Consider the following 26,590-nt stretch of genomic DNA (forward strand, 5'->3'; position numbering starts at 1 on the left):
AGTGATTAAGAGAGCTGAGAAACAAGAGATTTTTGCCAGACTTTCATGCCCTCCTTGGCAGAAGCGGGAGAGAGGAAAAGGTATTTTAAAAACGAGGCTTGAAGAGAGATAGAGGAACGGAGGTTGAGGAACATCAGAGCTCCCACATATGCGTATTACGCTCTCAAGGAATGCATGAAAGGCTGCAGGAACAGAACCGGGGAAACTCTGGGTCTCGGTGCAAAACCTTGAGACCCAGAGATTTCTTCCTGGTTTTGGATCAGAGCTCCTCCACATAGCTTCGGCTGTATACAACTGCCCAGTCCGGGCACAGGATAGGTAATCTCTCCTACCTTTCACCTCTTATAGTAATAAGGTCCTTTGATTTCTTAACTTTAAGGTTATGAATGAGTCAGGATTTGTCAGATTTGTTAGAAGAAGAATGCAAGAAAAGTCAGGACTCAGGTAGAGGAAGCCTTTGAAATAGAGCACCTCCATTTGACTGAGGCTGAGGAAAGGGAGTATAGAGAGATGGTTCTGGAAGTTTTGAGCTTCCTTAAAGCAGGCAAAAGTATAGGGACATCACCCCTTTAATGAAAGGTGGTACGTGGAAGGAACCCATAGTTTTTATGGGGCCGGTTGTAAGATTGAGGCATACAGGATGTAGATAGCAGGTTTTGAGATACATAGAAAGACAGTGAACAGGTTCAAGAGTCAGTGACTATTTGTGATGGATAAGGAATGTCTTGAGTAAATTAGTGAGTTGTTTTTAGGGAGAAGAAAAAAGAGTAATGTTAGAGTTTTTTCCCTCTGATCCAGTCCGGGGTTTAGTTCTCACACTGAAGCTCGTTCTCTTGTATGTGTATGTCTATAACCCCTCCTTCTTTCTCCCACTTGGTGGGCAGGCAGCCAAGGGAGCAAAGCGGCTCCATGCAGCCTGATATAATTTTATTATATCTTCTGTATGCATTTGTATATGATCAAGAAGCCTAATCCTTTTTATTTAATTTGCTTTTTATTATAGGATGGAGCAGAAGCATATGCTATAATGTTTGTTTTGATTTTATATAGTGTTAAGAAATTAAGAAGATTTTTATTGTTTGGTTTAAAGTATATTTTGGTAATTTAAGAAAGTTTCTTAAAGCTGTTTTCTCCAGTCTGTGTAAGAAGATACAAAGCATTCCTCCCCCTTCTTTTTAAAGTAACACAGTGGATTGATTTTTTATTCTGCAGCTGTTGAGAAATTAAAACAATTGCTTTGAGTAACATGTAGTGTTTTTAATCTGATGTGTTCCTTGTTTGTCTTGGAAAGAGAAACTTAACAAAGACCACGTGTGTTTTTGTATGACTTTTGAGAACGTTTTTTTAAAGGCTGGCTGCATTTCCTTTGTGATGTAACACAACTGGGGAAAATTGCTAAGAAAACCAGGCTTGGGTTTTCAAATCAATCCAGCCTGCAAAACCAGAGGTCTTTGGCACAAATTCTGTAGCTACAGGGGAAGGCGATTCCCTCCTAGAACAGAGTGTCATGGATCACATGCAAAACTTTTTGGCACAAAAGTAAATTAATGTTCTTAAAGGGGTTTTCCAACAGGGAGTTGCTTTCTAAGAACAATCTCTTGCTGGCAAACAGCCTTTGGGTCAAAACAAGACTCAAAGTATAGAGCTTTTAGCTTTAGGAAGAGTCTATCCAGATGTTGAATTTATTTTGAAAATTAATACAATTTGGCTTCCAAAACAGCAGCTGGTTTCTGATACCATCTGTATGCAAATGGACAAGTTGCAAAGCCCTGATTTCAACAGGGAGTTTTTTTTTATTATCACTTATGTGTGCAAATGTGTTATTGCATGAAGTCCTTGATAAGATGAGTAACAAGGAACCCAGAGTAATTGATTTGCATACAGGGTGTTCACTGGTGAAATTCCCTGACATGGTAAGAAATAGGGAAAGTGTATTTAGATATAAGGATAAGATTTACAGTAATATAGTATTCTTTAATGGGCCCAGCTTAAATGGTGTGATATGCATGTTTTGTTTTAACTATGCTAATTCTTTTCAGCCGAGTCATGACCAACGGGAAGAATTTTTTGTAGCTACAAAATGTTTTTTATTACAAATGCCGGTCTCTCTCTCTCTCTCCTTATATCTGTTAAACTTCCTCTTACCGATAGATTTGCATTTGCAAAGAGAAACTTAATTTTCCTCTTTGGGGCCCCTTTTTCTTGTTTCTCCCAGTATTTCCGTGTCTCTTCAGCAACCTCTGCACATGACCAGAGGCTAGGGAAATCTGTTGTGTGTCTGTCTGTCGGAAACCTTTCCTAATTGTATCTTTTTCCACCACCAATGGCCTGTGTATAAGGTTGCAAAAGGTGCAAATATAAGGGTGCATGAGAGTTTCACCCCTCCTTTTCATTCAGTTGAGATCTGTTTTCAAATGTTGAAGGCCAAGCTGTATGGTACGTACAGATGTGTGCAAAAATATTAATGATGTGGAAAAACAACATTACAACTTAGTGTTTGGCTATCTATGTGAGAACATAAATGAATTATACACATGTTTCCATACCTCATTCAAATAATGAGCGATTCTATATCGGGTCTTATAATGTGAGAGAATGTTACAGATGCCATACAAGATTTCACCCAAATCAACTATAAAAGAGTGTTGGAAATAGGGTTTGTCTTTAATTATGACCAAATGGATATGTAAATCTCTGAGGCTAAAGAAAAAGGTCCTCAGGGAAAGATATCAAGGTTATTTATATTGTGCATTGTATTATATTTTATGAACTTTATGAATAGCATTGTAATCAGTCTAGAGTTAAAGAAGCACAGTCTCTTCCCACTAATGTTCCTTGTCATTAGTAAAAGGGAGAAATTATGTGTGAAAAGTAGTAATCTTTTGGGTTCAACCTTTTTCAGTTCTTGTATTCCACCAATATGGCAGTTAAAACAAAGAAACACAGATGCCCTCTCAACCATGGAACCCTGATGCTTTGTTTTCCTCAGAAGGACTGTTTTTAAAGGATTTGATGAATTCCCACCCCGACATGCCAGTGGGACTTGGAGATTTTCCCAGGAGCAGCTAACCAAAGGCTGTTATTGCCTCTGCCCATGCCAGTGGGAGAAAAGGCATTTCTAAAAGTCACACAGGGGGAGGTGGGTTCTGAGAAATACAGTCTCCGTACTTTTTCCTTTTAGAAAGAAAGCTGCTGCAATAAACTGTTTTTCTCATCATTTGAATTTCTGATTAGCATCAGCAACCCACAGACTGATCGATTAAGCTGACTATCTGATCTTTTGAAGATGAACTTTGTACAAACCTGCAATGTGTTTCAAGACCATGATATTTGTTTTATTTCAATTGTAATGTTGAATGTAACCATTTATGCATTGTGTTTTATGTGACTATTTAACCATTGGCTGTTTTTCCTTACATAGTTTAAGTGTTAAGAATGTTTTGCTCTTGGGATGTTTTTGGCCTTTTAAATCCCTCGTGAGGAATAGTGCAATGCCCAGGAATTGCACCAGTGGGCTATAATTAAGCATGCAAGATGGGAAACAATTAAAGAAATGAATCAAGTTCAACTATTGTATATTCTGGACATGGGTGCATATGCCTTAGAACATTTTGTGATTATGTTGTTATTGATAAGTGTTATATACAACCTATGCTAAGATATATCAATGGATGCTTTGTGGTATTGAGGAAATAGTAGGATGTGATTTTTCATTTAAAGTCCCTGTATGGACCATCCAGAGAACAGATCTGTTTCAACACCTCAAACCCATTGCATTAGGTTATGGCCTAGCTGATCCCCAGAAGTTACTTTCTCATCCTATGTTATAGAAACAATTAGAAGCAGTTAAACAAATGGGAGAACAAACTACACGTCAGATAGCACATGATTGCTATACAGTCACCTACAGTGAATATAGATAAGTTCTTATAGATAGAGACACACAGATGGTGGAATTCTCTCTTTGGTTGGGGTGAAGACGCCAAAGGAGGTTTAATTCTTATAGTGCATCCCATTGTGGTGATTTTGATATTTTAATTCTGGTCTTAAAGAATTTTAAGGGCCCTTGTGATATGGATTCAACTCAAATGGCACAGTTACGCCGAATGGAAGTCAGCACTGGAGTCTAGGGGCAAGATAGTGACTGAGAGATGAAAGGACATCTGTATGAGTATGCCCTTCAACGGGGGAAGTGTAATAGCTTGGCTAACCCTATTTTGGTTCAAGTGGAATCTAGGAGGTGCAAGGCCAAGAGCTATAGCTTCCACCCCAACTCTCACACATACCCCCACGGGATGGTATGACTGGTAATGCGTTCCAAAGGTTTTGTGCAAAGAAAAACAAGGGCAAAGTTAAACGCTGTTGCATAAATGTTATCTTATTCCTTTGGCAAATTCCCCTCACCTACAGTGAATCCCATTGTTCGTTAGAAAGAGCCTGAGTTGTTTTTAGTGCCAATTAAAAGCATACATGCAGATATACACGCACACATATGAAGTTTTCTGGCCTGAATTAATGGAAAAAGCATTCAGGACAGTGAAACCTTCCTGTGTTAGAAAACCCAGGGAAGTTAGTTCTTCATTAAGCTAAAAGGTGGTTCAGGCATTTAGTGTAACAAAGCTCTCCACAAGAGGAAATCAACGGTTTCCCTGCCCTAAATGCTTTTGGGGGAGGATTGTTACACTGAAGTTTGAATTAAAAGCTTTCCTGTACCTATAGAAATGCTGACAATACATGTAGAATGATGACAATGACCTTTGGTAAGTTGGCAACATTAGGTCATTGACCATTTGCTAGAAGTCAGCAAAACTGAAGATAATACAATGAATGATTCAGAGGATACAGTTTGCTTATCTGGTAGCCTTGTGCACAGTGTAAAAGCACAGAGCATGACTAACCCCCACCTTCGGAATTTGTGTGTACTGCCAAATACTTAGAAGATAGGGTATAATTGCCTGTAAGAATTATGGATACTCCAGATCTCACAGACTGCCATGAGCTTCTGTGAGATCTCCACTTGCAAGTGACAATAAACACCTTGGTTTGTATTTTTTATGAGTCTCCCGTTGAATGATTATTCGGGCCTTCATCCAGCGGCACGAACCTTAATTCTAGTGTAACAATGGCAGCTTGTTAGGTTGATGCAATGCTTTTGAAGAGGCACCGGCAGGTTGAGGTAACTTGTTGTCACAAGCAGAGCTTGGAAAACTTACTTTTTTGAACTACAACTCCCATCAGCCCAATCCAGTGGCCATGCTGGCTGGGGCTGATGGGAGTTGTAGTTCAAAAAAGTAACTTTTCCAAGCTCTGGTCACAAGTCTGAAAGAACGGGGACAGAAATACCTCCAGTGGCATTGACAGCCTGGCTTGAGAGATTTGAGACAGGCAGGGGCCACGTCAGTGGGACGTTTCCTGCCGTCACCTTTGTTTCTGAAGCTATTGCGGCCTCCAGTTGTGCTACTCAAGGATGATGCTGAAAGCAGGAAAATCAGTGAAGAAATAATGGCAGATATCCTAGCTAAATTTGGAGCTGTTGTGGCTGAGGATTAGGTGAGATCTCTACAGCCGCTGCAAAGTGAAGTCACAAGTCAGATCAAAGAGATAGCTCAGACTCTTTAGGAAGGAAAGAATCAATCAGAGTGGCAATCAAAGCCTTTCAAATGCACAGCAGGCCCTTAGAAGACAAATGGCAGACCTGGAGGATGGAGGCAGCAAAAAATATTTGTGTGAGAGGGGCCTTGAAGGCTAGAGAGCCTATGGACCTTACAAGAGTGGTTAGCATCCTCTTTTCAGGTTTAAATTTGAGAGATGTAGAGTAGGTAAATAGGGGTCTGCACCCCAAACCAACAGTCAGGCAGAGACTCGGGGACTTGATAGTTTGTTTCACAAGATATGTGGGCAAAGAAGAATATATTATTATTAAAAAGGGCCAGAAATCTAGAAAAAAAACTGATTCTCTCTGCCTCTGTCAGCTTTTCCAGGTCAGCCACTTTTGCCTCAAGGGAACAAACTTGTTCCCAGAGAATAAGGTGCTCATTGCACTGAAGGCACACCCGTGACTTCTCTCCAACAGGCAAAATGGGAAAACCTCCACACCCCTGCTGGCTTCCAACCTGGTATTTTGGTAGTTTATCCAGTTACAATATGGAGTTGCTATATTGAGAGCCTATAGAATTTAGGCTGTCATTTACAAGCCAAGATTTTTATGAAGCCTTTGTAAGCACAAGACCTAAGTGACTGCAAGAAACGGCTTGACCATATCCTCTCCAGGTTATCAATAAGCTGAAATTCAAACTGGAATATCCTGACCAGGATATATTTCTTAGCCACATACAGAAGAATGTAAGACAAGTTCTGTTGGATCAGGTCAGCATCCTGTTCTCACAGTGGCCAACCAGATGCCTGTGGGAAGCTTGCAAGCAGGACCGAAGCACAAGAGCACTCTCCCCTCCTACGATTTCCAGAAAATGGTTTTGAGAAGCAAACTGCCTCCACCTACGGAGGCCATGCATATCCAGCATGGCCGGTAGCCACTGATTGCCTTATTCTTCATAAATTTGTCTAATCCTCTTTTGAAGCATTACACATTGGTGGCTATTGCTGTGGGAGCAAATTCAATAGTTTAACTTGCGCTTCAGGAAAGACTTTCTTTTTTTCATGTCCCCTACCTTCAAACATTCCATTTCATTGGACGGCCCCAAGTTCTAGCAAATAAATAAATAAATAAAATTAAATAAATAAATAAATAAATTAGAGAGAGGGACAAAACCTTCTCCTATCCAATTTCTCCACTCGGGCATAATCCGACACACTTCTCGCATGGCCCCCCATCAACCTGGCCCATCATGGCTGCTCTTTGCTGAACTTTGTAAAATGGGCGATTCCTCAGGCCTAGTAGGACCCAGATGGACAGTGACATTTATTTTATTTTATTTATTTTATTACATTTTTAGACCGCCCTATAGCAATAAGCTCCCAGGGCGGTGAACAGCATTATAAAACAGATTAAAATACATGCGGATGTAAATACAATACAGTACACAATAAAACAATTAAAATTTCCAAATTTAAATTCAATTTAAAATTTTTTTAAATTTTTAAAAAATGCCTGCTCTGGAGGTTGAAGAGAAGGAGAACCTTTTTCTCCTTATAATTATGAAAATCTCTGTGATTTATTTGTTTACTCCTGGGATTTCTCCAGAGACCCTGAGACTGAGAGCATAAACATCAGAATCACAGGCAGGATGAGGTAACTTCTTGTAATGAGCCAGAATAGATCTGGGACATCACAGAGCTGGGCCTCAGAGATTTGGGGTGGGGGGGCACATCAGTGGGAGGTTCCCTATTGCTGCCTTTGCTTCTGAAGCTGCTGTTGGACTCCACTTGTGCTGCTACAGTCACTGCTGTCAGAAGAGGGGGCAACACTTACATGGCCGGAATGGTGATATTGCTTCTGCTTCTGCTGCTCATGCTCCATGGAGCCTGTGGGATGCTGAAAGCAAAATGCCCAGTGTATATATCCAGCCAAGATGATCCAGTGAGTTATTACAGGCCAGGAGACCACCTCATTGGCGGGGTCATCAATGCACAATGTGCTCATTATAGACCACATGACTTTTCCCACTCCCCCTTAACCAGGATTATAGCGTAAGTGACTTTTCCCAACCAGCACTTCTGATTTTCTGTAGTTACCAGGGACAGCCTCTCATTTATGGCCATCTCTGATAAAACACTCTCCCTCCTTCTCTGAAATGCTACCGGTTCCACACGCAGGACCAGCCAGACAGGCCCAGCTTTGCAATCTCAATGCGTGGATGAGACGATGGTGTCGGGTGGAAGGGTTTAGATTTGTTAGGCACTGGGGAACATTTTGGGACAAGCCGGGCCTGTACAAAAGGGATGGGCTCCACTTGAACCAGAATGGAACCAGACTGCTGGCACTTAAAATTAAAAAGGTAGCAGAGCAGCTTTGAAACTGACTGAGGGGGGAAACCCGACAGGAGCTGAGAAAGGTCCGGTTTGGAATAAACTTCCCCCCTGGGATAAAAACCAAAGAAATGATGAAATTTTAAAAGGGGTAGGCCTAGAAGTAGGCATTGTGAGAGCAGGGGCACAGGATGCAAATTCAGAAGAGCAAAATTACCACAGGCCAAACCACAAGTGCCAAAGACACTTGAAGAGAGACACTGCTCACAAGTGCCTGTACGCTAATGCTAGGAGCCTCCGAACCAAGATGGGAGAACTGGAGTGCTCGGTCTTAGAGGAGAGCATTGATATAGTGAGCATAATGGAGACCTGGTGGAATGGAGAAAACCAGTGGGATACGGTTATCCCTGGATATAAACTATATCGGAAGGACAGGGAAGGACGTATTGGTGGAGGAGTCGCTCTATATGTGAAAGAAGGCATTGAATCCAGCAAGCTCGAAACCCCAAAAGAGGCAGACTCCTCCACAGAATCGTTGTGGGTGGTGATACCATGCCCCAGGAGGGACTTAATACTGGGAACAATCTATCGTCCCCCTGATCAAAATGCTCAGGGAGACCTTGAGATGAGATATGAAATTGAGGAAGCATCCAAACTAGGAAATGTGGTAGTAATGGGTGACTTCAACTACCTGGACATAGACTGGCCGCATATGTGTTCCAGTCATGACAAAGAAGCAAAGTTTCTAGATATTCTAAATGACTATTTCCTAGATCAGTTGGTCATGGAACCGACCAGAGGGATGGCAACCCTGGACTTAATCCTCAGTGGGGACCGGGACCTGGTGCGAGATGTAAGTGTTGTTGAACCGATTGGGAGCAGTGACCACAGTGCTATTAAATTAAACATACATGTAAATGGCCAATTGCCAAGAAAATCCAACACGGTCACATTTGACTTCAAAAGAGGAAACTTCACAAAAATGAGGGGATTGGTAAAAAGAAAGCTGAAAAACAAAGTCCAGAGGGTCACATCACTCGAAAATGCTTGGAAGTTGTTTAAAAACACTATATTAGAAGCTCAACTGGAGTGCATACTGCAGATCAGAAAAGGTACCACCAGGGCCAAGAAGATGCCAGCATGGTTAACGAGCAAAGTCAAGGAAGCTCTTAGAGGCAAAAATTCTTCCTTCAGAAAATGGAAGTCTTGTCCAAATGAAGAAAATAAAAAAGAACACAAACTCTGGCAAAAGAAATGCAAGAAGACAATAAGGGATGCTAAAAAAGAATTTGAGGAGCACATTGCTAAGAACATAAAAACCAACAACAAAAAAATCTATAAATACATTCAAAGCAGGAGACCATCTAGGGAGGCGATTGGACCCTTGGATGATAAGGGAGTCAAAGGTGTCCTAAAGAACGATAAGGAGATTGCAGAGAAGCTAAATGAATTCTTTGCATCTGTCTTCACAGTGGAAGATATAGGGCAGATCCCTGAACCTGAACTAACATTTACAGGAAGGGATTCTGAGGAACTGAGACAAATAGTGGTAACGAGAGAGGAAGTTCTAGGCTTAATGGACAATATAAAAACTGACAAATCACCGGGCCCAGATGGCATCCACCCGAGAGTTCTCAAAGAACTCAAATGTGAAATTGCTGATCTGCTAACTAAAATATGTAACTTGTCCCTCGGGTCCTCCTCCGTACCTGAGGACTGGAAAGTGGCAAATGTAACGCCAATCTTCAAAAAGGGATCCAGAGGGGATCCCGGAAATTACAGGCCAGTTAGCTTAACTTCTGTCCCTGGAAAACTGGTAGAAAGTATGATTAAAGCTAGATTAACTAAGCACATAGAAGAACAAGCCTTGCTGAAGCAGAGCCAGCATGGCTTCTGCAAGGGAAAGTCCTGTCTCAGTAACCTATTAGAATTCTTTGAGAGTGTCAACAAGCATATAGATAGAGGTGATCCAGTGGACATAGTGTACTTAGACTTTCAAAAAGCGTTTGACAAGGTACCTCACTTCTGAGGAAGCTTAGCAGTCATGGAATAAGAGGAGAGGTCCTCTTGTGGATAAGGAATTGGTTAAGAAGCAGAAAGCAGAGAGTAGGAATAAACAGACAGTTCTCCCAATGGAGGGCTGTAGAAAGTGGAGTCCCTCAAGGATCGGTATTGGGACCTGTATTTTTCAACTTGTTCATTAATGACCTAGAATTAGCAGTGAGCAGTGAAGTGGCCAAGTTTGCTGACGACACTAAATTGTTCAGGGTTGTTAAAACAAAAAGGGATTGCGAAGAGCTCCAAAAAGACCTCTCCAAACTGAGTGAATGGGCGGAAAAATGGCAAATGCAATTCAATATAAACAAGTGTAAAATTATGCATATTGGAGCAAAAAATCTTAATTTCACATATACGCTCATGGGGTCTGAACTGGCGGTGACCGACCAGGAGAGAGACCTCGGGGTTGTAGTGGACAGCACGATGAAAATGTCGAGCCAGTGTGCGGCAGCTGTGAAAAAGGCAAATTCCATGCTAGCGATCATTAGGAAAGGTATTGAAAATAAAACAGCTGATATCATAATGCCGTTGTATAAATCTATGGTGCGGCCGCATTTGGAATACTGTGTACAGTTCTGGTCGCCTCATCTCAAAAAGGATATTATAGAGTTGGAAAAGGTTCAGAAGAGGGCAACCAGAATGATCAAGGGGATGGAGCGACTCCCTTACGAGGAAAGGTTGCAAATTCCATAGTTTAACTATGCGCTGAGTAAAGAAGTACTTCCTTTTGTCTGTCCTGAATCTTCCAACATTCAGCTTCTTTGAATGTCCAGGAGTTCTAGTATTATGAGAGAGGGAGAAGAACTTTTCTCTATCCACTTTCTCAATGCCATGCATAATTTTATACACTTCTATCATGTCTCCTCTGACCCGCCTTTTCTCTAAACTAAAAAGCCCCAAATGCTGCAACCTTTCCTCGTAAGGGAGTCGCTCCATCCCCTTGATCATTCTGGTTGCCCTCTTCTGAACCTTTTCCAACTCTATAATATCCTTTTGGAGATGAGGCGACCAGAACTCTTCTTATGTTCTTATGTCTTTGGAGAAAGATTTAGGGATTTAGAGGCAGCATCTGAGTGCATAGCTGGCCTCTTGGTGTCCTGTGTTTGGGGAGGTTAATTCTGAAAGAGAAGGAAGGCTTTTTACCCCAACATCTGCCCTCCATGACCTCAGTTGATTATCACCTATTAGTTCCCTAATTTTAACCACAGAGACTCCATATACGTAGCCCCTGTTTCCTATGCTTGATTTGTGGTTACAAACCATGAAGCCTTCCCTGCCATCTCATTTCCTTGTAGCATGACCTACTACTTTACTTATTTATTGGTGGGGGGCTTTCCTTATCCTTATTGATTTGAAATCTAATCATTTATTCTTCTATATATCTATAAAATCAAAGTATAAAATTTTGGAAACTACTGTACCTAGTCTTCTCTCATTTTCAAAAACAATAGCTGGTGACTGACAGGTTGCTCAAAGGTATCCATGCATTGCTAAACATTGTGGTTGCCCTGTGAATGGATGTTCCAGATGCTTCTAGCTGATCACAGACAGCTGTTTGCAGAATATTTTGCAACACTGTATGAGGTGGTTTTTAGCTCATCAGGTAGCCTTCTGCTAGCTGGCTTTTACTCATTTTTACCTATGGTTTACTGCATAAGATGCAGCCTTTCAATATCTATCCATATTAACTTCATTTATAAAATGCATAAAATCCTCACACTATGATTTTTCCTGGACCAGGAGAGCTTGACCACTGTGGTTGAGGGACTGGGCAGTTCAGCACTAGATTACCGCAATGCACTCTATGTGGGGCTTCCCTTACACTTGACCCGGAAACTGCAGTTAGCGCAGAATGCTGCAGTCAGATTGCTGACAGGAGTGAATCCCTGTCAACATAGAACCCCTCTACTTAGAGATCTGCACTGATTGCTGATTTGTTACTGGGCCAGGTTCATGTTGTGTTTATGAGATATGAACAACTGTAGTTCTATCTCTAGCAGAGTAAAATTGGCAAAACAGCACTGAGAATTAAACAGCCCACCTCTCCTTCATTAGACGAATAAAGAAACAGAGTGCTCTTTACAGAAAAAAAATGTATAAGAGCAGTCTTTACTCACCATCTCCTATGTTCAGGAAACATAGGCTTTAGCTTGGAGAGAAAAGGGTTGAAAGTAGGTAGCAGATTTCATCCATGATTAAACATTTTTTTACAAAAATCTTTTTTAAAAAGTTATTTTTAAAGCTTTTTTCCAAAATGTTTTTAAAGATGTTTTGTTTAACTATATTTAAAGTCTGTTTTTATGATGTTTTAGTGCTTTTGTTTGCCCCCCTGGGCTCCTACTGGGAGGAAGGGCGGGATAGTAATAAATAAATAAATAAATATAATATAATATAATATAATATAATATAATATAATATAATATAATATAATATAATATAATATAATATAATATAATATAATATAATATAATATAATATTAGGAGAAATTGGTTGCAAAAATCTGTATGTTAGTCAAAACTTTCCCACGGTGAAAAATTCCCTGGGAATGCAGTAATTATCAAACTATTGCCTTAATATCCCGTGCAAATAAAGTAATGCTCAAGATTTTACAACAAAGGCTCTTACCATATATGGAGTGAGAAATGCCAGAAGTCCAAGCTGGATTTAGAAAGGGAAGAGGCACCAGAGATCATATCACAAACATACATTGGATTATGGAATGGACCAAGGAATTTCAGAAGGAAATCACCCTGTGCTTTATACATTACAGCAAAGCCTTTGATTGTGTAGATGTGAAAGCCGGACAGTGAAAAAAGGGAATAAGAGAAAAAGATGAAACTGTGCTTATCATACTTTGGACACATCATGAGAAGACATGATTCACTAAAAAAGACCATAATGCTGGGAAAAACAGAAGGGAGCAGAAAAAGGGGAAGGCCAAACAAGAGATGGATTGATTCCATAAAGGAAGCCACAGACCTGTACTTACAAGATCTGAACAGGGTGGTTCATAACAGATGCTCTTGGAGGTCACTGATTCATAGGGTCGCCATAAGTCGTAGTTGACTTGAAGGCACATAACGACAACAGTCAAAACTGCAGAGAAAAATGTGTTCATTAAGAGAAATTCACACCGGCAGAGCAGTTCAACTCAGTGGAAGTCAGTGGAACTGTAGCTGGAGGAAGAGGAGCCGGCGGAAAGGTCCGCTGCATCCAATTGCCATTCAGGAGCCTCTGGGCTAGCTGAACTCCAGCTCAACCAGCATTTTCATTGTCATGAAATATAGCTGTTGCAGTTGCAAAGCGTCCTAGTATATTGCTAAGTTTGGCAATCCCCCTCTCCCTGTTCAGGTTATGTGTTGCGAGCTTTACTTCCATTCTCTGAGATAACTGGGGTTAGAACTGTAGCTTCAATTATTATCGTTCCATTGTACAAGGCTGAATGCTCAGTTTCAGCACAGGGGCTCCACATTTTTTAAAACCAGCCAGGGCCAGGAAAGCTACTGCAACCTTTGCAGTGATTTCCCAGTACTCCACAAACCTTTAAATACAATGTTTATTCTTTGTAGATTGTGTGCTGTTTTCCAACAATGGAACTTACGTCTCCCAATTTTTGTTCTGAAGCGACACATAATATTCACCTTGCAACGGGGCAGGTCTTTTCCCACCCTACCCCACACAAACATACAGACCATGATCTTGTGACATCTATGTTGCCCTGAAATGGGTCCTTAAGAATGTGACATGTTGTTTCATTGAATGGAGGATGGCAGTCTGATAACTTTGTTTTATTATTTCATTATATGCAGTTGGGTTAATAAGGAGTACTGGCAGATGTTGTCCTTCTTGTTTGCCATCCAGGAGATCAACCAGGATCCCAGGATCCTGCCCAATGTTACCTTCGGTTACAACATCTATGAGACCTGTTTCAATGCAAGGATGACCTCCGATGCCATGCCAGACTTCTTTGCTGGTGGAGAAAACAACATTCCAAACTACCATTGTGGAAGATGGAAGTACCTGTTGGCTGTTCTTGAAGGAACTAATTCTGAAATTTCCAACCAGATTTCAATCATGTCTGGCCTTTACAAAATCCCACAGGTAGGAGTTGGGCAGGGAAAGGAGTCAAACTGCAAATAATCGTATTATGCTGATAACAGACAACAGATCAAGGAATAATAATAATAATAATAATAATAATAATAATAATAATAATAATAATAATTTAAACAGATCAAGGAATGTAACATATCAAACAACTTCTCGAGAGATAGGTCCAAAAGATTAAGTAGGAAACTCAATGATATCCTGGCAATCTTTTTAACATTAAGTCAGTTAAAATAATTGCTTGTAAAAGGAACTCATTATATATGCTCTTGTGCAAAAAATCTTAAAGCATCTAGGGAATGGTGGTGGTGAATGAAATGCATAGTCATAGTCTCAGGGCTCGAGAGGTCTGCCGCACATACAGTTTAGGGCATAGCACATGATGTTATATATGCATGTTCTGAATTACAGTTAGTAAATGAACTGAAAACATATTTATTGTTATCAACAAGTTTTATGAATTCTTTAACTATAAGCTCTCTCGGCAACAAGAACAATGCCCACAAGTAGAGTGATATCCTTAGGATGAGATATTCTGTGGATCAAGTCATTATGGACCAATCTGGTCCATCTAAGAGCAATCTAAGATGTTCTCCAGATCCCTGTAAATGGAACCTTACCACCACCAGATGTTCTCCCAATGAGCAACACTCAAAGGGAGGAAGGAAATGAGGGGAAAGGAAATGGGTCTTTAGGACCCCAGAAACAGGGCAGATGAGAATAGGGAATTAGAGAGAAGCAGGGAAAGTAAGACTTTGCAGTTAACAGATAATGGGAATGAGCTCTGGGGACTGGAGCTTTTGCCTTCCCTTCCCCTCTTGTGCAGGCTCTCCAGTGAGAGTCTGCCAGGCCCATGAGGGAGGTGTGTGGGCTACCACCACCGTCTTTCCACCTCTCTCTCCTCCTTCAAGGTGCAGCTCTAGCTGTGGCAGTAACTGCGGCACCCCCCTTGGCAATGTCAGACATCAGCAGTGGGGGTGCAAGCGCTCGATATGCTGCTTCCCTCAAACCCTCCATCAGCGATCTCACCTTGCGTCATGGCAGGGCTGGCCCAGTCTTTTCCTTGGACTCATCTTTTATAAACACAAGTTCAGGTATTGGTGCTTCTCTATTTTTTATATGTCAGGGTCTGTGGAACTCCCTGCCACAATAATTCAAAGTTTCTCAATGTGACCTTTTTCCGTTGCCACCTATTCCCTTAAAATGCCTTTACAGCCTCCTAGTAGCTTCGTAGAATGGGATTAGGTAGAGAGGGACACCAACTCTGCAGACAGGATCAACTATTAGCTATCTTGTACAGAAGGAGATACTGATATTTGCTTTGGAGTCTTAAATGTGCCTTGATGACAGTTTCTAAGGACTCAAGAGATGCTATTGCTAACTCCAGCCTCTCCTTAAGTGGCTGTTTCCTTAGGCCAAATTCCCTCAACCTCCACCCTGGCCAAATTCACCTCCCAACCCAGTCCAGGTCCTGGAGACAATCTGTTTCAGGCCTCAAAGCTTCTCCAGTTGAATTTCTGAATCTTTGGGCAGTCCAGTTGATTTTAAAAATGTGCAACCTCCTTCTGGTAAGGTCTTTATACACAGCAACCTTTCAGAACTACTCAACCAGTGGCTCCATTTTTCTGATCTTCCCTACAAATTAAGACACTGGGAATGAATGGCTTAATATTCAGGTCTTGGGTGTCCACTCCACCCCGAGTTTACTCTGGCCTTTGCCCCACATCTCCCTCATCAACTTCTTCTTCTTCTTGCTGATTATTAGTATTTGTATTAGTATTATATCCAACCCTTCCTCCCAGTAGGAACCCAGGGTGGCAAACAAAAACACTAAAAACACTAAAACATCTTAAAATATATTAAAATAAATATATAAATAAAACAAAACAGCTTTAAAAGCATCTTTTAAAAAAAGCTTTAAAAACATATTTTAATAAAAGCTTTAAAAACATCTTTAAAAACTGGGTATCTAAGGGGTAAGATGATATTGACTGGGTATATAAGAGGTAAGATGATCTTTCAGGTATTCAGGTATTCTGGTCCCAAGCTGCATAGAGCTTTGTACACCAAATCCAAAACCTTGAACCTGACCCAATAGCTAATGGGCAGCCAGTGCAATTCTTTCAGCAGTGGTGAAGCAATTGCACCCCTGCATTTGGCACCAGCTGCAGCTTCCAGACCAACCTCAAGGACAGCTCCACATAGAGTGCATTACAGTAATCCAGCCTAGAGGTTACCAGTGCATGGACAACTGTGGTCAGGCTCTCCCAGTCCAGAAACAGCTGCAGCTGTCTTACCAGCCAAAGGCACTCCTAGGCACTGAGGTCACCTGGGCCTCTAGCGACAAAGATGGGTCCAGGAGCACCCCCAGACTATGAACCTGCTGTTTCAGAGGGAGTACAACCCTATCCAAAGCAGTCAACTGATCAAGTATCTGAACTCGGGAACCACCAACCCTATGTCTTGCTAGGATTCAGACTCAGTTTATTGGCCATCATTGAGCCCACCACCATCCAGGCACTGGTCCAGGGCTTGCATGGCCTCTCCCGATTCAGATGTTACAGAGAAATAAAGTTGGGTATCATCAGCGTATTGCTGACACCTTACTCCAAATCTCCTGATGACTGCTCCCAAGGGCTTCATATAGATGTTTAACAGCATGGGGGACAAGATGGTACCCTGCAGCACCCCACGGCACAACTGCTAGGGGGCTGAAAGACAGTCACCCGATGCTATTCTCTGAAAATGACCCTGAAGATAGGATTGGAACCACAGTAAAACAGTGCCTCCGATACCCATCTCACCAAGTTGGCCCAGAGAGATACCATGGTCAATGGTATCAAAAGCCATTGAAAGATCAAGTAAGAATAACAGGGTCACACTCCCCCTGTCCTTCTCTCAAAAACGTCATCAATCAGGACAATCAAGGCCGATTCAGTCCCAAAATCAGGCCCAAACCCAGATTGGAATGGGCAGATATAATCATTTCATGCAAGAGTACTTTCCCAACTAACAGTTATTTCTCCCAACTGATTGTCATCTTTCTTACCCTTACTGCACTGACTAGAAACTCCAGATTAATCAGAATGAATTTCCCACTACAATCATAATAATTTTACCAGATTCATGCCCCATGTATACTTACTCAAAACAATGTCCCTTCTCTCCATCTCCCCACTTTAAGAGCTTGTCTCTACACAGCTGCTACCAAACATGCCTGCTCAACACAGGAGCAGAACAAGGTTTCAGACTTTGACACACTCTGACATGAACAGAGGTCACAGAAATCTTTTTTTCCCAAAACATGAAACATAGACAGGCAGGCAGACAGACAGCCACAACCAATCTCTTCCTTTGCTCACCAGGTCAGTTTTGGTTTTGATACTCTTAGTGATCAAACCCAGTTCCCTTTTGTCTACCGGATGGTCCTGAAGGAAGGAACCCAGTACTTGGGGATTATCAAGTTGCTCCTGCATTTTGGATGGACGTGGATTGGCCTCTTTGCTCCAGACAATGATAATGGAGAGAAGTTCATGACAGCCTTCACATCTCTGATGATTAGCAGTGGGATCTGTGTTGCCTTCTAAGAAAGAGTAGAACGAGAGACTCTCTACAGAATGTCTTTACAGGGTGAACCACCTGCCACGTGGAGAAAAGCCAATGCATTTGTTTACTATGGGGACTCTGAAGACCAGTTTGGTCCAATCCACACGATACAAAGAATGCTTGGTAAGATACAAACTGGGGCAAAAGTCTGGGTGACAACATTTTTTCAGGGCATCCACACTACCTTGTTTTATGATACTAAGGACTTTCTGGATATCCATGGTTCTTTGTCCTTTGTAATGAAGACTCCCCGAAGGACAAAACATGACCACTACGACTCATTTGCTTCTCTGCAGTTCTGGAGGAAAGCATTCAAATGTTCATGTTCAAAATATGTGATGCGTGAGGGTTGGACAAGATGCACAGAGAAGGAGAACCTAGAGACTTTACCCCAAGAGGAGCTTGAGAGAGCCTGGTCTCAGGACAGCTACAGCACTTACAAGAGTGTCCACCTCGTGGCTCAGGCCTTATGTGCTGCATATTCATCCAGATCAAAACGGATTTTGACAGCAGGTGAAGAAAGTGGGTTGGGACTTCAAAGGTTACAGCCATGGCAGGTATTTCCTTTTTGGTCTTTTGCAACACCACTGCAATCTGGAATCCTTTTTAGAGCCAGTATGGGATTATATTTTATCTCATTTTATCTTCAGTAACTATGAATGTAGAAGCCATTTATAAATTATAAGAGATGGATGGATTCCATAAAGGAAGCCACAGACCTGAACTTACAAGATGTGAGCAGGGTGGTTCATGACAGATGCTCTTGGAGGTCACTGATTCAAAGGGTTGCCATAAGTCGTAATTGACTTGAAGGCACATAACAACAACAAATAATAATAATAATAACAATACTACTTGAAAATCCTTATGCTAGATCCAGACTCAGCCCTTATCCTGGATCTAGTAGTGAGGTGAAATTTTCCCTCTTCCTGATACAAATCCAATTTGTGAGGCTCTTGGTAGTGTCTGTGAGGCGTCCTTCCCTGGCTCTCCCTGTCAGGTTCCTACCTGCTCGTGGTTACTGCCTGTCTCTAGGCACCACCAGGGACTCCACCAGTCCGGACCGCTCTCTCTTATGATTTCTCTCCCCGCTCTAGCATAGATCTCAACAGATCCCCCTGCTAGGCAGCCACCAGTAACGTCCCAATACTAGTATTCCCAGAGACTCTGAATACTGGTATTGTTATTCTCTTCACCGCTGCCACCATTTGTTACAGTTCCTCTTCAGCCTTGGTCATTACCTTACCCTCCCTTCTGGTCTGTGAAACCCCAGCCAAGGATCAGGCCTTTGGTAAACCAAATTAAGTATTTATTAAAGATAACAAAGCTAACAAGATTAACAAGATTTCTTCTTAAGGCACATAAGCATATGGTTTTACTCAATACTAATCCGAACTCCACCTCCCTCCTTCTTCACTCTCTCCTGGCAAACAACTCTCTCAAACCCCACCAAGCAATCCACTCTTTCTCTTCTCCCCCCAGATTCCACAATTCACCACCTCACATTCACCCAGATTTACCTGTCATCCTTTCATTTATACTGTCAGCCATTTTAAACATTCAGCCAATCATCAAGCATTCTATTGCCCATTCACTCCCCCTCCTCTTTCACTACTTACCATGTATACTCTAAACAACCAGCACTTACCATATATACACTAATATATAGGAACATCACATTTCCCCCCCCTTAAACAACGGCAGAGTATTATTCCTGTTCCAGGATTTATACGTCGCGTTAACAAATAAAAGTCTCTATGGGGAAAATGTCTTTCTTTGTTCCTCTGTCTGGTCACGTCACTGCAGTCCCAGCCACTTGCCTGGAAAGTCCATCGGCCAGTACATTGTCCTTGCCTTTGATGAACTGGAAGTCCACTTGATAGTCCTGTAGGGCCCAGGACCACCTCTGCAGCATAGTGTTATGGTTTTTCATAGTCTGCAACCATAACAAGGCCCGATGATCCGTAGTCACTGTGAATCTTCGTCCCCACACGTATGGGCGCAAATTGTTCAGTCCCCACACGACCGCTAGGCACTCCTTCTGGACTGACGAATAGTTTTTCTCCCTCGGCGTCAGCTTGCGACTCAGATACGCCACTGGATGTCTGGTGCCTTCTCTCTCCTGCAGCAAGACGACTCCCAGCCCGAGGTCTGACGCATCTGTAGCCACGATGAATGGTTGCTCATAGTCTGGTGCTATTAATATGGGTCCTTGGCACAAGGCTTGCTTCAGCAGATCAAAAGCCTTCTGACATTCATCCGTCCATACCACACGCTCAGAACACTTCTTCTTGGTCAATTCATGCAAGGGGGTTGCTATTTCCCCAAAATTTCTCACAAACTTCCTATAAAATCCAGCCACACCCAGAAATGCCCTTACTTGTTTTTTGGTTAAGGGGATCGGCCACGCTTGTATTGCCTCCACCTTGCTCCATAAGGGGGTGATTTTCCCACTCCCCACCTTATGTCCTAAATAGATTACTTCCTTTAGTCCAAACTGGCATTTCTTAGCTTTTATTGTGAGGCCTGCTTTTCTTAAGGCCTCCAATACTGTTGTCAGGTGTTGGACATGCTCAGGCACCGACTTGCTAAAAATGGCCACGTCATCGATATAGGCCACTGCAAAATCTGACATGCCTCGCAACACAGTATTGATTAGCCTCTGAAATGAACTTGGTGAGTTCCTTAGTCCCATGGGTAAGGTCACAAACTCATATAACCCATCTGGTGTACTGAAGGCAGTTTTGGCTCTGGATTGCTCGTCTAGTTCCATTTGCCAAAATCCTTTACAGAGATCTAGTGTAGAGATAATGGTTGCTGCCCCCAATAACTCTAACATAGCGTCTACCCTAGGCATAGGATACGCATCTGGGACAGTAATTTTATTGATTAGCCGATAATCAATGCAAAACCTTGTCGTTCCATCTTTTTTCGGAACCAGGACAATACTTGAGGCCCAGGGACTGATGGATTCCCTGATGACTCCTAATTCCAGCATCTCTTCCACCTCCTTTTTGATCTCATTCAAAACTTTCCCATTCGCACGGTACGGAACAGATCTGATTGGGGCATGATCTCCAGTATCAATGGAATGTATAACTATACTGGTTCGGCCAGGTTTGTTGCTAAAGAGATTCCTATAGGTTTTCAAAACTCTCAGAATCTCTTCTTTTACTTCCTCCTCTACCTCCTCTGACCATTCCACTTGATCTACCCCTCCTTTGTCTTTGCTTTCCTGTACCAAATCTGGAAGTTCAGGCCCACTTCCCTCAGGGAATAAGGTAACTTGCAACACCTGTGCATCCCTGGTATGGTAAGGCTTCAACATATTTACATGAACCACTTTGCTTTTGTTTAATTGGTCTGTGGTGATTACATATGTCACTGTGTCAAGCCTTTCTCTGATGGTATATGGTCCTTCCCAGTTAGCCTGTAATTTGTCATGTTTCCTGGGTATGAACGCCATAACCATATCTCCCACATCATACACACGTTCTCTGGCTGTTCTGTCATACCAGTAACTTTGCTTCTCCTGTGCATGACTCAAATTCTCTTTCACTACTTCCATCATTGATGTTAATTTATTGCGGAATTCCAATACAAAATCTACTACAGAAGTTTTGTACTCTCCCAGGGTTCCTTCCCATGAATTTTTTAGCAGTTCCAAAGGTCCCCTCACTTTTCTAGTAAACATTAGTTCAAAGGGTGAGAAGCCTGTTGACTCCTGAGGGACTTCTCTGTATGCAAATAAGAAGCATCCCAACCGTTCATCCCAGTCTTGTGGGTGATCTTGCACATAGCTTCTTATCATGCCCTTCAAAACGCCATTGAATCTCTCAACCCATTAGTGGCGGGATGGTAAGTAGTGGTCTTTAGATGTTTTAGACCACAACATTTCCACATACATTGCATCACTTCTCCCATGAATACACTGCCTTGATCTGTCAGCACTTCATGAGGGAAACCCAGCCTCATAAAGATTTTTAATAAAGCCTCTGCCACTACAGGGGCTTCTACAGATCTCAGTGCTTCTGCGTCTGGGTACCTGGTGGCAAAATCCACCACCACCACTAGATATTTCTTGCCATGCCTTGTGGGTTTGGAAAAAGGGCCCACCAAATCTATTCCCACTCTATAAAAGGGTTGTCCAATTATAGGAAGGGGCTTTAAGGGTGCCTTGGTCTTTACTCCACTCTTTCCCACCTTTTGGCATATTCCACAAGATAGACAATGTTGTTTTACATCCTTGGAGATATTTGGCCAATAATAATGTGCAGCCAATCTCCTCTTGGTCTTTTTTATTCCCAGATGTCCTGCACATGGGACATCGTGGGCTACCTCTAGCAATCTGGTTCTGTATTTGCTAGGTACTATCAATTGCTTCACTGGTTCGCATTCATCCTTTCTTTCAGCAGGCATCCACAGTCTATATAAAATCCCATTCTCACACACAACTTGATTCCTCAGTTTGTCAGTGAAAGGAATCTGTTGGGTCAGGGCATGTTCCTTTATCTGCTTCAAACTGATATCTTTATGCAGCTCTTCCCTGAATTGCTCTGCTTCTTCCCCAGAGACCACTTGATACAGTTTGTCTTCTTCAGCAGGCCTGCTAGTGGTTGCTATGGTGACCTGAGGCTGGTTAACAGATTCCACCCTGTTTGTTTCAGCCCCCCTTAATATGGCTTCTTTTTCTCTGCCAAGTTGCTGTCTGGTCACTACATAGATCTTTCCTCGGGCGCCCATTACATCCCTTCCCAGTATTACTGGTTCTTGTTGCTGGGCATTAATACCAACTTTATATTGGCCCTTTCGGCCTCTCCATTCCATTTTCACTAGGGCCACAGGCAAACTCTCTGGTTGACCCCTCACTCCTTGGATAGTCACTGTTTCCTGAGGTAATATTTCTTCAGATTTTATTAAATCTGGCCTCAGTAACGTCTGAGCGGCACCAGTGTCAAGCAATGCCCAATAATTTGCCCCTTGTACACTCACTTCCTCTCTCAGACTTGAATCAAGGTCTGTTACTTCTGTCCAGTTTATCTGGCAAAACTGAACCTTTTTCGCTGTTTCTAAAGCCTTGGGCTCTGTTTTCACTGCCCTTGTATGAGCAGGATTACTACTGGGGTTGGCAACCTCACATTGAAAATGTAGGTGCCCTGGTCTACCACATTTGTAGCATAATTTCTCCTCACTTTTAGGGTACACAGATCCACTCTGGGGTGTCCTGTGCCCTTCAGATTTTAATGGAGGACTCACTCGCTGTGGTACCACATCCTTTCTGCCAGCATTATATGGTCTGGGTTTAAACTCTCTTGATGTTTTCCCCACCCAGCCAGTTCTATTGGAGGCGAAGTGATCCGCCATCTCTGCGGCCTCCTGCACAGATGTAGGGGAACGGTCTTTGACCAGGAGCCTTATTTCTGGGGTTAATTGATGGTATAATTGATCCAGTATCATGAGGCTTTTCACCTCTTCCACTGACTGAGCTTTGGCACTACTCATCCACTTTCCAAATATATCCATCAACTTTGCTCCCAGTTCCACAAAAGACCTCCCTGTCTGTATCTGGCAATTTCTGAAAAGTTTTCTAAAATAATCAGGCCCCAGTCTGAATCTTTTAAACACTGCTTCTTTGAATTCAGCATAGGTGACGGGCTTGTCTGAGGGGAAATATTGGTATACCTCAGCCAATTCCCCTTTAATCAGGTTTGATAAATACTGCATGTATTTATCTTCAGGTAGCCCCCACAACTGAGCTGCTTTTTCAAAGGTGCTGAGGTAAATTTGAGGATCTTGACCAGGCTCAGAGACAGCAAAGTCCTTTGGAGTAATTTTTATTTTTGCTCCATCTCTCTCTTTCCTTGTCTCCTCAGAGTGAAATTTCTCTCTATCAAATTTTAACTTTTTTACTTGTAATTCAGCATCCAATGCTCGTTGCTTCTCCCTCTCCTCAAACCCCAATCTCATTCTCTCAATTTCCAACTCCCTCTGTTTTTCCTTCTCTGCACCTTCCATCCTCAATCTCTCAGCTTCCAACTCCCGCTGTTTATCTTTTTCCTCAGCCTCCATCCTCAATCTCTCAGCTTCCAACTCTCTCTGTTTTTCCTTCTCTGCACCTTCCATCCTCAACTTCTCTCTCAAGTACTCTATATAAGCGGGATTGCTTAAATATCCTTCTGGGGTCTCTTCTCTGACAGGTTGTTTTTGCTGGGCAGTTGCAAATCCTATAAGTGCTACCCTCAATTCATCTACCCCTTTACCCTGATGAGGTAAATTGAATGTTATGCACTTCTCCACCAGCTCCTCTCTTTTCATTTTTATGTATTCAGCCATGGTGTTTGAGTTCACTCACTCTTTGCCACACACTCTTTGCCAGTCACTCTCACAAGAAATCTTGTTTTGTTATTTCTGTTTGCCACACAACTATTAGGGATTGTCTAGTATTCGTATCTCACTGCTACAGCCAACACCTGTGACGTAGTCTCCTTTGTCACCACGTGTCTTTGGGACTCTCTTTGGTTCGTATCTGGATTCTCTGTTGTTCGTATCCCAACGCTGCCACCACATGTGATGCGTCCTTCCCTGGCTCTCCCTGTCAGGTTCCTACCTCCTCGTGGTTACTGCCTGTCTCTAGGCACCACCAGGGACTCCACCAGTCCAGACTGCTCTCTCTTATGATTTCTCTCCCCGCTCTAGCACAGATCTCAACAGATCCCCCTGCTAGGCAACCACCAGTAACGTCCCAATACTAGTATTCCCAGAGACTCTGAATACTGGTATTGTTATTCTCTTCACCGCTGCCACCATTTGTTACAGTTCCCCTTCAGCCTTGGTTATTACCTTACCCTCCCTTCTGGTCTGTGAAACCCCAGCCAAGGATCAGGCCTTTGGTAAACCAAATTAAGTATTTATTACAGATAACAAAGCTAACAAGATTAACAATATTTCTTCTTAAGGCACATAAGCATATGGTTTTACTCAATACTAATCCGAACTCCACCTCCCTCCTTCTTCACTCTCTCCTGGCAAACAACTCTCTCAAACCCCACCAAGCAATTCACTCTTTCTCTTCTCCCCCCGGATTCCACAATTCACCACCTCACATTCACCCAGATTTACCTGTCATCCTTTCATTTATACTGTCAGCCATTTTAAACATTCAGCCAATCATCAAGCATTCTATTGCCCATTCACCCCCCCTCCTCTTTCACTACTTACCATGTATACTCTAAACAACCAGCACTTACCATATATACACTAATATATAGGAACATCACAGTGTCACCAAGCATGGCTCCCCCAGCCATGGGGATATGTAGTGCTGTCCAATGGTTGTTCCCCCATATTCTCAGAGAGATTCAGGTGCCTTATCTAAAGTTGGACTTCCTCATCACCAGAGCTTAGAAAAGTTACTTTTTTTGAACTACAACTCTCATCAGCCCAATCCAGTGGCCATGCTGGCTGGGCCTGATAGGAGTGGTAGTTTTAAAAAGTAACTTTTCCAAGCTCTGCTCACACCCACTCTGTCTCTGCTGGGTCATAAGAAGAGCCTGGCTGCCGCATTTGGCCAAAGGCTGATCTAGAGCAGCCTCCTCTCCTCACAGATCAACAAGATGCCCCAATGGGAAGCCCGCAAGCAGGATCGGAGTACAACAGCCCTCTCTCCTCCTGCAGTTTCTGTGGGTATTGGATTGCAGCCTCAGTCCTCGAGACAGTAGAATATAAGAAGACCCTGCTGAATTAGATCACAAGCCCATGTAGTCCAGTCTCTTCTCACTGTGGCCAACCAGATGCCTCTAGAGGCCCTAAGCAGAACCTGAGTGCAATGACACTCTCCCCATTTGTGATTTCCAGTGATTCCAATTCCAAAGGTTCTTTTCTACCCCTCCCCCGAAGAGAGGTAGGCTGCATGCTCACATGTGTTCTTTTAGGCAGGGGAGATCTCAGTGGCTCTTTCTGTCACTTTCATCCTTCTAGCTCACCTGCAGCTGCAGACACTATGAGGGTCCACTGTGGTACTGTGATGGCTGGTGGCTGCATGTCAGTGGGGCAGTGGAATCTGCTCTGAGAGCTGTCCAAGGGGCCAAACTTATTTTGACACCGGATTTTGTACACCGCCCTGGGACCTGCTAGCTATAGGGTGGTTTAGAAATGCAACTAAATAAATAAAATAAAATAAAATAAATTTCACCTTTTAAAAAAAGTGGTTTAACCTTATGTAGATTGAACTGCTAGTGATGATTATTTATTTATTTATTTATTCATTTATTATACTTGTATACCGCCCCATAGCCGAAGCTCTCTGGGCAGTTTACAGTATGTTTGTTCCAATCTGCCTGCTATTCCTGTGCATGGTTTGGAAAGTCCCATATTAATACACGATCAATATATAGGTTTTCATAATGAGAAGACACAATTTACTAGAAAAGACAATAATGCTGGGAAAAGCAGAAGGGAGTAGAAAAAGAGGAAGACCAAACAAGAGATGGATTGATTCCATAAAGGAAGCCACAGACCTGAACTTACAAGATCTGAACAGGGTGGTTTGCAGCTATTGAAGGTTACTGGTTCATAGGGTTGCCATAAGTCATGATCAACTTGAAGGTACATAACATACACATGTTGAAATTATTCTCCAACTTGGCCCAAGGTGGCAGCTTAACTTTCTAATCCATCCATCCATCCATCCATCCATCCATCCATCCATCCATCCATCCATCCATCGACCCAACCACGCACCCACGCACCCATCCATCCATCCATCCATCCATCCATCCATCCATCCATCCATCCATCCATCCATCCATCCATCCATCCATCCATCCATCCATCCATCCATCCATCCATCCATCCATCCATCCATCCATCCATCCATCCATCCATCCATCCATC

The sequence above is a fragment of the Rhineura floridana genome, chromosome 3 (genome assembly GCF_030035675.1).
Source record: "Rhineura floridana isolate rRhiFlo1 chromosome 3, rRhiFlo1.hap2, whole genome shotgun sequence".
NCBI lineage: Eukaryota > Metazoa > Chordata > Lepidosauria > Squamata > Rhineuridae > Rhineura > Rhineura floridana.